The sequence below is a fragment of the Hermetia illucens genome, chromosome 5, assembly GCF_905115235.1.
Source record: "Hermetia illucens chromosome 5, iHerIll2.2.curated.20191125, whole genome shotgun sequence".
Classification (NCBI taxonomy): domain Eukaryota; kingdom Metazoa; phylum Arthropoda; class Insecta; order Diptera; family Stratiomyidae; genus Hermetia; species Hermetia illucens.
Genome location: NC_051853.1, coordinates 48721410 through 48734606, shown reverse-complemented (window position 1 = coordinate 48734606; position 13197 = coordinate 48721410). Strand labels below are relative to the sequence as shown.

At 39.8% G+C, this 13197-nt stretch overlaps 1 protein-coding gene across 1 annotated transcript in view; it reads left to right on the top strand.

Moving 5' to 3' along the window:
- Positions 1–4888: 4888 nt before the first annotated feature.
- LOC119658239 (orexin receptor type 2) overlaps positions 4889–13197 on the top strand; it is a 127433-nt gene continuing 119124 nt past the window's right edge. The window contains exon 1 of the mRNA XM_038065517.1: positions 4889–5278. The gene's annotated coding sequence lies outside the window, so the exon portion shown is untranslated. The remainder of the gene's footprint in view (positions 5279–13197) is intronic.

Genomic DNA, 13197 nt, shown 5'->3' with positions numbered 1-13197 from the left:
ACCCAGAGTAGATGGTATTTTCTCAGCACTAATCCAGAGAGGCCTTAAAATCATCTTTGAATTGCTTTTGATGGTGGTAAGGGGCAGCATAGTGCTGGGATATATACTAATGGCATGGGGGCGAGCAAAAGTGGTCTTTATTTCGAAAGTGGGTAAAAACGATCCTTTTCACGCTAAATCTTTCAGACCAATTTGCCTAACATCGTTCGAACTAAAAACGGTGGAGAAGGTCGTAGACAACTATATTAGAACTAACGTTCTAAAGCGTAATCCCCTACATCAGTGTCAACACGCTTACTGGGCAGGACGGTCAACTGAAACCGCTCTGTATCACCTGACGGATGTACTACGGGATGCAACAGAAACAAAAAAATAGCGCTGAGTGCGTTTTTGGATATCGAAGGAGCATTCGACAACACATCGTACACAGAGATACAAGCCGCAAGGGAGTGGGAAACATCCTGGCTTTCTGGAGGGGTAAAATGCTAGAGAGTAGACAAATAGAAGTACCGACAGGTACAAATTCTATTGTCATGAATAGTACTCAAGGCTGACCACAGGATGGAGTACGTTCGCCGCTTATGTGGAGTATGGTAGTGGATGAACTCCTGGTCGTGCTAGCAAATACTAGAATACAGATTCAGGATTACGCGGACGACATTGTTTTAATCTATAGGGGCAAATAAGAGGATACCCTATGTGATAGAATCCAAACTGGACTAAGGGTTACTAGTGCTTGGTGCAGAAAGGTGGGACTGCGTATCAATCCGGCCAAGACCACCATAGTACCATTCACTAGGAAACGTAAGCTTGATTACTTGAGAGCCATAAGATTACATGATAAGGAGGTGAAACGAGAAACAGAGGTCAAATATTTGGAAATTACGTTAGACCAAAAATTACTCTGGAAGACGCATGTCGGAAATACTTGTCGGAAATCTACAAGGGCTCTGATGACTTGTAGTTGCATAGCAGGAAAAAATGGGGTTGCAGCCCGAAGGTACTACGGTGGATATATACTGCAATATTAAGGTCAATGATTATCTATGGGGCGGTAATCTGGGCAGAAAGAACTAACCTCAGTACACAAGCCAGGGAGTTACACAAACTCCAAAGACTGGCTTCCGTGTGTATCGGTGGGACAATGAGGGCATGTCTAACGCCCTGAAGGTCCTTCTGGGAGAAACCCCTCTCCATCTGCACATACAGATGCATGAAAGGAGGGTAATATTCAAGATGACCGGGAGTATCACTGAGGCGGAGAGAGGCCTAAATCGGAGGATGATTGATATTCTTTCTAACATGATAAGGAATTTGAAACACGTTGGTGTAACAAGGTAAACTGGGAGAGCGTGGATGTGATATACGCCTTAAACCAGCAAACCAGCACAGACGGATCCCTCACAGCGTCGGAAGCGGGTGCCGGGGTCATTGGTTCAAGGAAAATGTACTTGGAGCCAATGGGTGGGCATTGTAACATATTCCAGGCGGAAATATACGTCATAGACAGATGTGCCTCTTTTAATCTCCAAAGGAACTTCGGGGGCAGGACATTGGTATTTTCACCGACAGCTAAGCAGCGATCAAGGCACCTAGGTCCAACCAGGTGAATTCTAAACATGGGTCAAAACTCTTCTTTGGAATCGGAAATGTTTCATGGCTATCACATTAAAAAGTGAAGAGGGAAGGAACTATACTGGGCGGGTCTGTTAGGAAGGGAGTAGTCCATGATACGTATTGGGGGATACGAAAACAAGCGCACAAATGATTGTTTAAACCTCACCTAGAAGAACCTCCGAATCATAGTGGGAATTCTCACTGGTCACTGTCGGCTAAACTATCACCTAGAGAAGCTAGGGTTATCTACGGACACTGCTTGCAGGTTCTGTGCAGAGTGTGATGAAACTTTTATACGCGTTCTGGGACAGTGTCTGGCACTTGCGCAAAGTAGGTCGAGGTATCTGGGAGAACACTTAATACCGGATGCAAAGTTGAAAGATCTGGAAGTTGGGAACATACCAAAGTTCCTGATGGTTAAAAGCTTGCTTGAGATACTATGATTAATAGGTGCGCTATAACCAGTAAAAAGGGCACAATAGTTCTTTAAGGACGAGGTGTGACTTCCTTTTAACAGAATAATAATAATAGAATCAGCAAAACTGTGGTTGTCAGGACCGCGCGAAACTGGAAACTTATGCAATTTGTCAATTAATGGTAGACATCGGTGGGCTATGGGTGTAGCAAATTAATACTGCAGGATAGGTGACGGACTAAAACAGTTGAAATCCTGAAACTAAGCAAACTGAAAGTCACTGGTAGTAAAGTATTCTCTTTCTACTATCCACAGAAACATTTGAACATTTGACTAACTCTGATTTCACGGTGAAAATAGACTACCTAAGGAGCCACAAAACCTGAAAGAGGTCTAGATTAGATGCACCTATTGAATGAGGAGATTAAAGACCCCCGTGACTGGCACAGAGATTTTCACATAAATGAACGTTGGTAGGCTTGCAAGAGGCCAAAAGACTGCAACATGGGGCAACATAATCCAGTTCTGTACAAAGTATTCCTATCTACCCACCCATTCAGCCAAGTGTTAATACTAGGCCCTGGCATCGTTTGTAAGGCTTCGTGTAAAAGAAAATGGGGTCTCAAGGTATCAAATGAATGGTCTCAATTTGTATTTTTCGAATCTGATATTGACGTGTATAGAAAAGCGTGCGAGTAAGGAGTCCAAATGTACACATTTAAAGTGCGATTCATTTTCGGAAACCACCGACCAAAAATCCGGAAAAAATCAGGAAGGTGTGCTTAAATGAAATTCTCAAAATATGTCCCATTCTGATATTTGCTCAAATAAGCTTATTAATAGTATATTACCAACATTTAGAAATTGACTAAAAAACCCCTTAAGTTTATCCTAGGACTACCAAATTTCGGACCAGCATAGAGGATAATATTTTATATACACGCGTCAAATTTCATGGAAATCGTCAAAGTTATAGCACTTCAAACTTATCAATTTCGTGCGTATTTACCGCATCCTAAGCCATACATCCAAGATGCTGACGTCATAATTAACGAGAATAGTTGACATTCGAGTGAAATATTAAAATTCCATTCATGAAGAATCTACTTCTCCCCTCTTTTGTGTGTCACATGTGAGTGTGTAGCGTATGAGGTTGACTATCATTGAGGGTGAAGCGTATGAAGTTGACTATTATCAATACAGTGCTTTCCATGATTTATTTAAATCGCTTTCTAACAAATAGAGGGCAATGGAATTTTTAGCTATGTGACACGGAACTATCATGTACTCATCGCTCCTCACATCTTCTACTTTTTCTTCAGTCCTTGTCCGGTTTACAAACGAGGTCCGCTTGTCGTGATCGGTTTCGCTATATTGTTTCATCAAATGCCTGATCTGGACACAGAGCCAAATGGCGAAACCGATCACAGCGAGCCGACCCCGCTTGTGAAGGGGACAAAGGCTGAAGAAAAAGAAGAAGTGCCTGAACTGGATATAATCGTGAGGCTTTTAAATCCCCATCCAGCATATCAAGCCACCGTTGTTACGACCTGCCTTTTCGTCGCTTACCATCGACTTCGATGTTCAGACCAATCTTGGCAAGTGAATTCTTGTTAGCACGAATTACGTGACCATACCATCGAAGACGCCTCTCTTGCAGTTTTCTCACGTTCGCTGCAACCCAATATCGATCGTGGATATCCTCATTTGGGATGTGATCAAAACATGTCACGCCACTAGTCCAACGCATCATCTTCATCTCCGTTACCTTAAGACGCCGTTCATTGTCTTTTATAGTCGGACAACAATTAGAACCATAGAGAGCATTAAGAGGGACAAAGAACACTAGTTGTGGAACGCCACTTCATTCAGTTTGCGTTAATGCGTGAAGAAATTTGATAACGTAGCTCCCCATTGGCTGATAACATTGACCCGAGATATTTAAATCGCTGATTTCTGGGTCAGGTCACTGTAGCTGACAGAGCTGAGCGATTTAAATATCCCGAGTCAATGCTATCAGGCAATGAAGAACTGCGTTACGCTTCTCACATAAGGAAACACAAAACCTTCAACACCTAAAACGGCAAGCTTCTGGTTTCCCGACTTTTTAAACTATTAAACAGAAAGCGAAAACTCTCATCCACGAAAACCAGTAAATGTATGAAAATGCTTAGGATAAAGGATAAAGTGAAGTCTTGGGATTTCTTAGGTACCAGCCAATTTCGATCGGATTGACTGGAAGGCAACGGTAATCGAAATAATTAGGTTGGTATCTGTTCATATAGTTTGACCCTTGGTCATGTAAAAGAAGTCCTTAACCTTCCAAGGAAAAGCTTCTGTTTCAGGACGTATTAAGTTGTTGCGTTTATTTCGCCGCAGTTATTTTCAAAGCAGGAGTAATGACTGTTTGCCAGAAAATGCAAGTTTACCAAAAGAGTGTCCTGAAGGTACCGTAAGTTTCGTTCTAGAAAGGATCAAGAAGAAAATCAAATCAATCGCTTGAGTAAACTTCCATTTTTGTACTTGATAAAGTGCATGAGTGGTGGCATTTTTTCTTTGAAAAATTAAAAGAAAACCGAAAGAAAACACCGGGAAGCAACATGTGTGCAGCGAATTGAACTTTCACTCAATGCGCAAGCGTTGGAATCGCTGCCTGGGGAATCAGGAATTATATAGTTGCTAATATCCACTGTTTCAATTCGATTCACTAAGGAAATAAAATTGTTGTTAAAAGCCGTGAAAGCTCCAAATAAAATTTGATTTGATCGTCGCTCCCCAGAGAATTCCAAAAAACTAACAGAATTTCCATAATAGAAATGGAGCTTCGTTTTCCGGTATCACCAGAGGAACTGTTGGCGGAATCCTTAGTCGTCGCCAAGCGGTCGTGCGTGAAGGTCCTCTTTCTGATAAGGTCGTCATAAGGTGCCAGGTGATATGATATAAAACCATAGTTTCAGTTGATAGTACGGAGAAAGCGAATCCGATAGTGGGTATTGCAGTTGTAAGCATATTGAGTGGAATATTTAGGGTGTCGAAAATGAAGTTAGATAATAACGTATTTATGGCTGAGTAGAGAATAATATTAGCATCGAAAAAGTAGAACGATTCAGTTATCAAATAGTGATCAATAATAACATGGGAAAAGTTCGTGATATTCGGGAAGGTGTGAATAAATGGTGAAAGTGGTTTGCTAGTGTCAGGATTGCTAATGGATTACTTTAATTAAAGGAGGTATCCAAACCAAAGGTAAGCGATTGTTCCGCTTTATCCATGCACATCTATTCTGATAAAATTGGCGAGCAGGCGAACATTCTCTAATTAATCATAAAATATCATTAATTTGATGATTCCCTCCATTAATTTTATCTTTTTTTCGCGTCTACGCAAGGTGAAAAGAAGGTTTCTGTAGCCACTCAATCAAAATATGAAAGACAAACATCCTTTCCCAACTGAAAATTCTAAACACCATATATCCTTGGAAGGGTGTGAAAAGCCAACAATGAAACTCCGTCTCAAGAGTATCTATTGCACATTCAATAGTAGGTGAAGGTACAATATTTATTTTGAAAGTGTAATGGGGTTGCATAGAACCGATCCAAGTTAAACTCATTTCACTACAATATGGTGGGAAATTACAACTTGAATACTTTTAATTAATCCAGAAATATCTCGGATACTTTGGTGGAATTTGAACCATGCATTGTTTTAAAGTTTGTTCTTAAAGAGGAGCATCATAGACGAGTCTAAAGAATTTCTCAAAAATTTCATTAAAGGATGCCTTTACCATGAACATTCGTTTTAAAGCAATGTATCTATTTAAAAACAAATTCCGCGATTTTATGGCCATCTATCTTCTTGCCTAGCAGTTTTTGTCACAAGTAAACAATTTCTGTATCAGATAACACTTCATTCATGGAACTTAGGAAACTTAGAACTATCAGGTTGAATTCAAAGGGAAATATGAAGTCAGAGTGACTTTGTCACTTTGGAAACCGGAAGCTAGCTATTTCAGGTACAACAACTTTTATAGTTTTGTAAGTTTGATGGTCTTGTGAAATATTATATTTGATAGTATCCTATTTCTTGCAGCGTATTATTGTATCGACATAATTTGGCATCAAACTCTATTACACTTCGCTTCGGCGATCCTTTTTGGGGACTTCCGCTTAAATACATTTAGTCTTGTGTGCTCGTATGACGGCTGAACTTAAATGCATAAAAGCGAAATTTAGCGACCAGGCTTCGATCCTGGGGTATTAGATAAATCAGATATCTGGTGCTCACCCAACTCGACCATAGCACCCACGAATTTCCTTTCTTCATGAATTTTATATATGTTTATTGCAAATTAAGGTATCTATACCCTACGAGCAAGTTCTATGAGTGAATCCAGAGGGTCTTCAAAGTAAATTAATGTCTTTTAACTTCATCAATAGTGGAAGTATATTTCATGTCACTACAAATCCTCCTATGTATGTATGTCAGTGATCGGTGGAACATTTCGCTTCGTTCAAAAATTATAGATTTGACTCTCAAATTAAAGAAAGGAATAATTTTCGCCACCTATTTCCATGGATGCGTCAAGTAGTACATTATCAGTAGATCGACAATCAAATTTTAGTCTCCAGTATAAGCCGCCACTCAAAATCTTGGTTTGCTAATTGTATCCTCCAGGTGTCGAATCTGACCAGCGACCTACTGTGGTTGTATGTTGCGTTCTCCCGTTCTTTTTAATGGTTTTCCTTAATTCTCAGGGGTTTCAGCTTAACCGTTTCCCGAACACTTGGGAATTCTAATGTTCCATATGGCTTGCCCATTACGGCTTGTGACTAGAATGGATATAGCTGGATCGTCACAGATTCTGTACAATACCATATTGTACCTGGTTGTCCAGTATGATCCCTCGCATATGGGGTCTCTCCATTCAAAGATTTTAACGACTTTTTTAGTGGCTTTTACTATGGTCCAAATTTTACAGCCAAACAATACCACAGGTCTAATGATAGTTCTGTATATGGAATTTGCTCTTCTTGTGTATTTTCTTAATTTCAAAATTGGGAGGCGGATCGAAAACACTCATTTACTATACATTTTTGCCTCCAAATTTCGTCTTCGTTGTTGTCCTTTTTCAGGTGTGCTCCAAGATATATGAAACTGTCATTACTTTCGCAGTTATATTCCTAAATCCTAAATCTTATTTTAGCTTCGTTAATCCTTAATTCAGCTTCCTTTGCTGCGAATTCCAGATCTAGAAAAGTTACTCGTGTTTCCGGTACTGAAAGTGCGTTGATGCTAATATCATTCGTGTATGCTACCAGCTGGGTTGATTTCACTAGTGATGTCCCTTTGAATGAATGAGAATTCTTCGGATGGCATGTTCCATATTAAAGGCAATGGAAGCAAGGACGAGTTTGTATGGAGCTTTGCGTCAGTTCTCCTTAGATGAGGGTCCGAAGTATACCAAGATTTGGTGCACATCGATGTTAAATTCTTAACTTTTCTCATGGTCGTGCTTTATTGAGAACAGTTAGATGTGAAGCGATCTTGGTAGTTTACCAATGATTTACTCCGTATGCTGGCTTTAGTATTATTTCAATTTATTTTACATAGTTCCGCCTTCCACCAGGAGCCTTGTTGCTCCTCTGATCGATGATGTATAGTGCTGTTTCAACATCACTTAATGATAGTTATTGTCAATGAACTTCGCCATTTGAGAAGGCTTCTGGGATGATTGTTTGGGCATTGGTACCCGCTGGATTAGAATGCATCAACATTTTAAAGTGTTAAATTCATCCCGTGTGTGGGTTACTAATAATATTTCCCTTTTTATCTCTACAGAGGCCTGCGTGTAACTTGTATTCTTGTTTCAAATGCTTAAAAGAAAAAAAAACTACCATTTAAAAAGTGTGTTTAAAGGAATTGGCAAAATTATTTTTGTTCCTAAGTTAGCAAAACTATCTTTTTTATTGGCGAGAAACTGGAGCGTGATTTGCTTATATCACTCGATTCTATTAATTGAATTGGTTTCAAATTTTGTATTCTATGGTTTCCGTGGCTTTGCGACTTGTGCATTATTTTGTTTGCCCTTCTCAGGGACAGTCTTATAAAAGAGTGCATTTAATAATATGTAATTTTTCCTCTTTTTCCCCCGTTTTAACACCCATTACCTTTCCCGATCTTTCAACTCCATGATTCCCATCCCGACATTCGTTTCTATTTAACATTTAAAATGATTAATTTTGCTTACTTTTAAAAAAAACCTAACAATTGGTATATTCCCCTAAACTCAAAAATTATTTTCAATTTGTATTTATTAAAAGTTTTCAAACAGTGTGAGCGAAAATTGACTAGCCAATATGGTCGCTGACAATTCTGCTTGCACATGTAACTTGCCCAGGTTGCATATTATTGAATATCGTCACAACGGTTGACCTTGGCTGAGGGCCAATATGCATGCACCTTGCAATGTCTAATTTGATGCAATCTTTGCTTCTGCTGCCTTAACTTGGACTTTGAAGTTGAAGGCCGGGGTTAGCCGCAGGAATTAGCAGGATCTAGACCGGCTAGGTTGGATATGGCTCAGCTGGATGCCACGAGGCGGATTGGCTCTGGTCTTTGGAAGGTGAGAAGGATTGTAGATCGTTTTGGCGGCTGAGGAGAAGTTCTAGATAAAGTAATTCAGTCGAGAGTGGCCATTTTTTCGAATAAGGTTAATAACGCAATATCGGGTATATTTGCCAAATGGTGCACTTGTGTATGGTGTAAAACAGATAGTGTGAGGTCTCAGGACATTAGGGGAGCCATAATGGTCCAATCAGAACAAATGAGATGGTCCAACATCTGTAACGCTGTAACCACGCTGTCCTAAACTGTATACATAAATCCCTCCGTCAGCAAAGGGCCCCGCAGCATGCAGCCATCTGTTTGACAAATGCAACTTGACGAATGGCTGCCAAAGGCAATTTACGTGTTTACCGTGCATCGGCCTTACTCAGAGGATTGAAAGATCAATTCTTCAAGCTAACTGAAGCCAGTCCGGAATCTACTTTACAAACAACCGCATGGAAGGGACCCGTTTGGACTTTGCTCTAAAAATGACGGCGTAGCGAGTCGACTTGACGGTGTGTGAGATGTTACAAGGTAGGTTCATCCGTTCCACGGCAGAATTAAAGCATAGTGGTCCGTATACCGTGGACCTTTTTCCAGATCAGTTTTCGTCCTCGGCAATATTCCGAAAGCATAAGCGGGTAAAGGAATGGTGAACATATTCAGTGCGCTTATTTTATTTTTTTCCCCGAAAAATAAGACTTCAGCTTTACGTATCGGAATTCGGACAGCAGAGCATCTTTCGTTTCACCAACTGAAGTTTAGGTGGAGGTCGTTAATGCCATTTTCAGCACGCAACCTTTGGGGATGACTTGGATTTGACGCTTGTTGAAACCAAATTCAATTTGAATATCATGGCTAAATATGTCACTAAGACTTGTAAGGCTGGCAAAAATACCGGCATCCAACTTGATGTTATCTAAGTACATCAAGTATCTTAACTCACCTAAAATGTAAGCCATATTTCATTGTAAAAATAAAAAAAAAATAAAGAATGCCTAACTAAGAGGAATTCAAATACCCCGGAAAGATGCATATCCGTGTGTCGATCGACTCTGGGGCATTGGTATCCTCAGATAAACGCACTGACGAGATGGTATGCCGCCCTTCCATGACTGTCACCAATTGCTTTAATAGCTACAGGGTTGGTAAGCAAGCGATCGGTCTTGTGTCTGCGGTGTACTACGCTGTGTTCTTAGTAAGGATAAGGCATGTAATTCCCGCAGTGGAGAAGAGGAGAAGTTTCGGCTTCCTTCAGCGAAAATGCACTCATTATCTGCATCCTGCTGGGCGGAAAATCCCAGAGGTCCTCTCTAATAGTCTATTACTTCCGTTACCGAAAATTGCACTGGCCGGACGCTATGTTGAGATTCGCTGAGTGATCTGAAAAGACTCCTTTGGTTCCTCGCGTGGTTTCCATTTTAAATGATGGATTTTCCATGGTGGATATCTTCTGTCACTTAAACTAATAGCGCGAGAGTGAATTTTATGGCCGTGCAATTTGACAGCCATAACTGCATCACAATACACAAGCAACTGTAATTGCAGTAGCAATATATCAGGACACAGTCGATAAGTCGATCTCATCATTGATTGGGTTGTGTGAATGCAAAGAGCTTGGAAACAACTGGTCTATGCTAGGGATCCGTTTCCGAGAATTCTGTATACGCACTTTGGAATTCGCTCTGAACCTCACGGGAGACTCTAGCCGGAGTAAGAGTTCTACCGGGAGTACTGAAATGCCTCTGCCCCATCGGCTCTTAGTCATCAGTTTTCGCGATGACTCCAAATTGAACAAGCTCCCTGACTGTGTCGCTGCAAGTAATGAAGCAGTTCACATTCAATGGGAAACGCTCGACGAAGATTTCGTTCAACATGAGGCGCTAAGATGTTGTGCCTGCCTCCTGCATTATGCTTTCATATTAGGAACGGATGATGAAAACGTTCATATCATTAGTCCACTTCATCTGCTTCTTAAGGAGTTCAAATTTTTTCATCTTATTTTTGAAAGTGCATTTTATATGAAACTGGCAGGTGTGGTGATAGCTTCGTTAGTGAGTAATCTGTAAGATTACGATGTTGTTGCTCTTTGGACACCTACCCCCTGAGAAGTTGCTGTGGTCTACAACCATTCAGAGTGAAACTATCTGTCCTTCTTCTCTTCACAACTGGGCTTCAAAAATTCATGATAATTTTGCGACAGAATATATCAATAAATTGTTTAAATTGTTCGACACAGTTAGTTAGTTAATGGTCAGATAACGTAGGCCAAATCCATTTACATGTATTTCCTAAGTGTTTGAGGATGTCTAATCAAGGAGAATGAGGTTTGTCGAGCGTAAGAAAACCATTATAAACTAAACTAACAATTCAACAATTCTTCAAAAATAATGTAGTAACCATGGATTTGCGGTCTTGATTATGGTTTTGAATGAAGCGCTCTAACACTTTTCAAGGCCCAGAGTCAATTGTGTTGACACATCAACGATTGTTATTATTACAATGCATAAATTCTAAAACATCAAAAACGATGATTCCATATTTCCTTTTGTAGTGGCCACTATGAATTGCCCAGCCCCCATATGCATGTCCATACCGTGTGCTAGCAAATGCATTTTGCCTAGCGAAACATTTATGTATTTAAGTATTGCTGCCAAACAACTGATTGCACGCTGCCCCTAGGATTGTTGCTGTTACGGTGCTGCGAAAATGTCGGGCTATTGCTCGAGGAAAATACGACTGTTGCTTTTTTTTAATTTTTGGCTAGAGATAGGTTGAAAGAAAAACAATTGTAAGGGAGTCGGGTTTTGGAGGTTGATATCGAGCAGAAGGTGGAACGGTACCGAAATAGGGAAGAAATTTGCCCTTTCTTTGTTATTTTGCTGGCTTTTATTAAACATCATTTATTCGAGTGTTTTAAGCTTTTTTTTTTAGTTTTTCCAAGTTTTCCTTTGCAACATTCGTATTAGGAATCCCTTCGAATTTTGTGTAGACAGAGTAGTAAAGCCGCTGCTGTTGGCTGTCCCGGGGAGTCTGAATTTTGAGCGCGATGTCATCCGACTAAAATTATTTCCGTTCGTGTCATTTCCGTATACGTGTGTTTATATTTTTTACGGTCTCCTGAGGGAACATCTTAGAAATGGATTATTTCGGCTGCTTCCACCGGTGTTTTACATAACGTCTTTGGAGTAGCCGCAGATAGGGAGACATGCCAGGAAACAAGTTAGCCTCAATGAGTTTCTTACGTTGCACATGTCATTCTTAGCATTTTACATGCTCGTCGAACAAAACGGTTTAAGGTTCTTTAGATTTCCCTTCCTGTTTCCATTATCCAGACTTAATTGTGAATTTTAAGGGATTTAAATTTTCTACCTTGAAAACGAAATATGTGCGCATATTTTAGTATTTAGTTGCTAATATTTTCATAGCTTTTTGGTTAATCTTCTTTTAAAAAAAAGGGACGATATGATGTATTCATTGTTAAGTATTTAACTGTTTAAGTGATTGTAAGTTTGTTCTCTCTTGCCGGCTTCTTTGGACGATAGGTTCCGCTTTATAAAAGGGCATTGGTTTGAAATGATATTCCAATGACTATATGTACCTCCTAAAAATCTGAAATCTGAGAAAACATTAATCTTCCCTCGTTCAGGTTTCGAATTTTACTACACCACGCTTAGTGTGTGTTTTTTACTAGACTCCCGCGATACCGGCTTAAGGGTACGGTACAACTTTATGAAAGGCATGTTCGAAAATGATATGTCAAAAACATAAAAACATCCGCCTTCTCCGAATCTGTCAAGCATGGCAGGATGTAAGCTCACGTCGATGGGACACTTCAGCGGAATTGCAGTATTTGCAGGTGGACCTTTTCCACCATTTCTTTAGGTTCATCTTAATTTCTACTAAATTTACTTACATCTGTTCGATTTTGCCATCGTCTTTGGCATTGGTAATTGAAAAAGTAATACGTATATTTTACATATTTTTGCTTCATCTGTAGCATGATTTGATATACTTTCCCTTGAAAAAAAATGAACTAAAGGAAAGAAATTTAAGATTTAGTAGCTCCCTTCCCATTGGCTCCGCATTATTTGGTATAATATCGATGCCATACAAAATAGTAATCAACACGTTGAAGGCGGAAGGGAAGGTTTCCAAGAAGTATCTTTTCCGTATTTTTGAAGAGTAAATAAAAAGAGTCCTTATTGGTATTGGCGCTTGATGAATGGATCCCTACATTTATCATCTCATATTAAATACTTTGATGTACCCACATGCTTTGTACCCACCGAAACGTTTTTGACATCCGAAAAGAGTAGGTTTCCGAATAGAGGAGAAATGGAATAATGCCTGCTTAGTTGTTTACCATTTAACATGGTTTGGTTGTAATTGACAGATGATTTTCCGGAAATGCGTGGAACATTTTTATGGAAGTTGCCTTGAAACTTTGAAAAATATATTTATGGAGGAAAAAGTACGCAGGGCACAGGGCATGGACTTGCATTATATCTGAAGTGAAGCAATTTTGAAAGTCCCTTCAGATGACACATTTCTTCTTA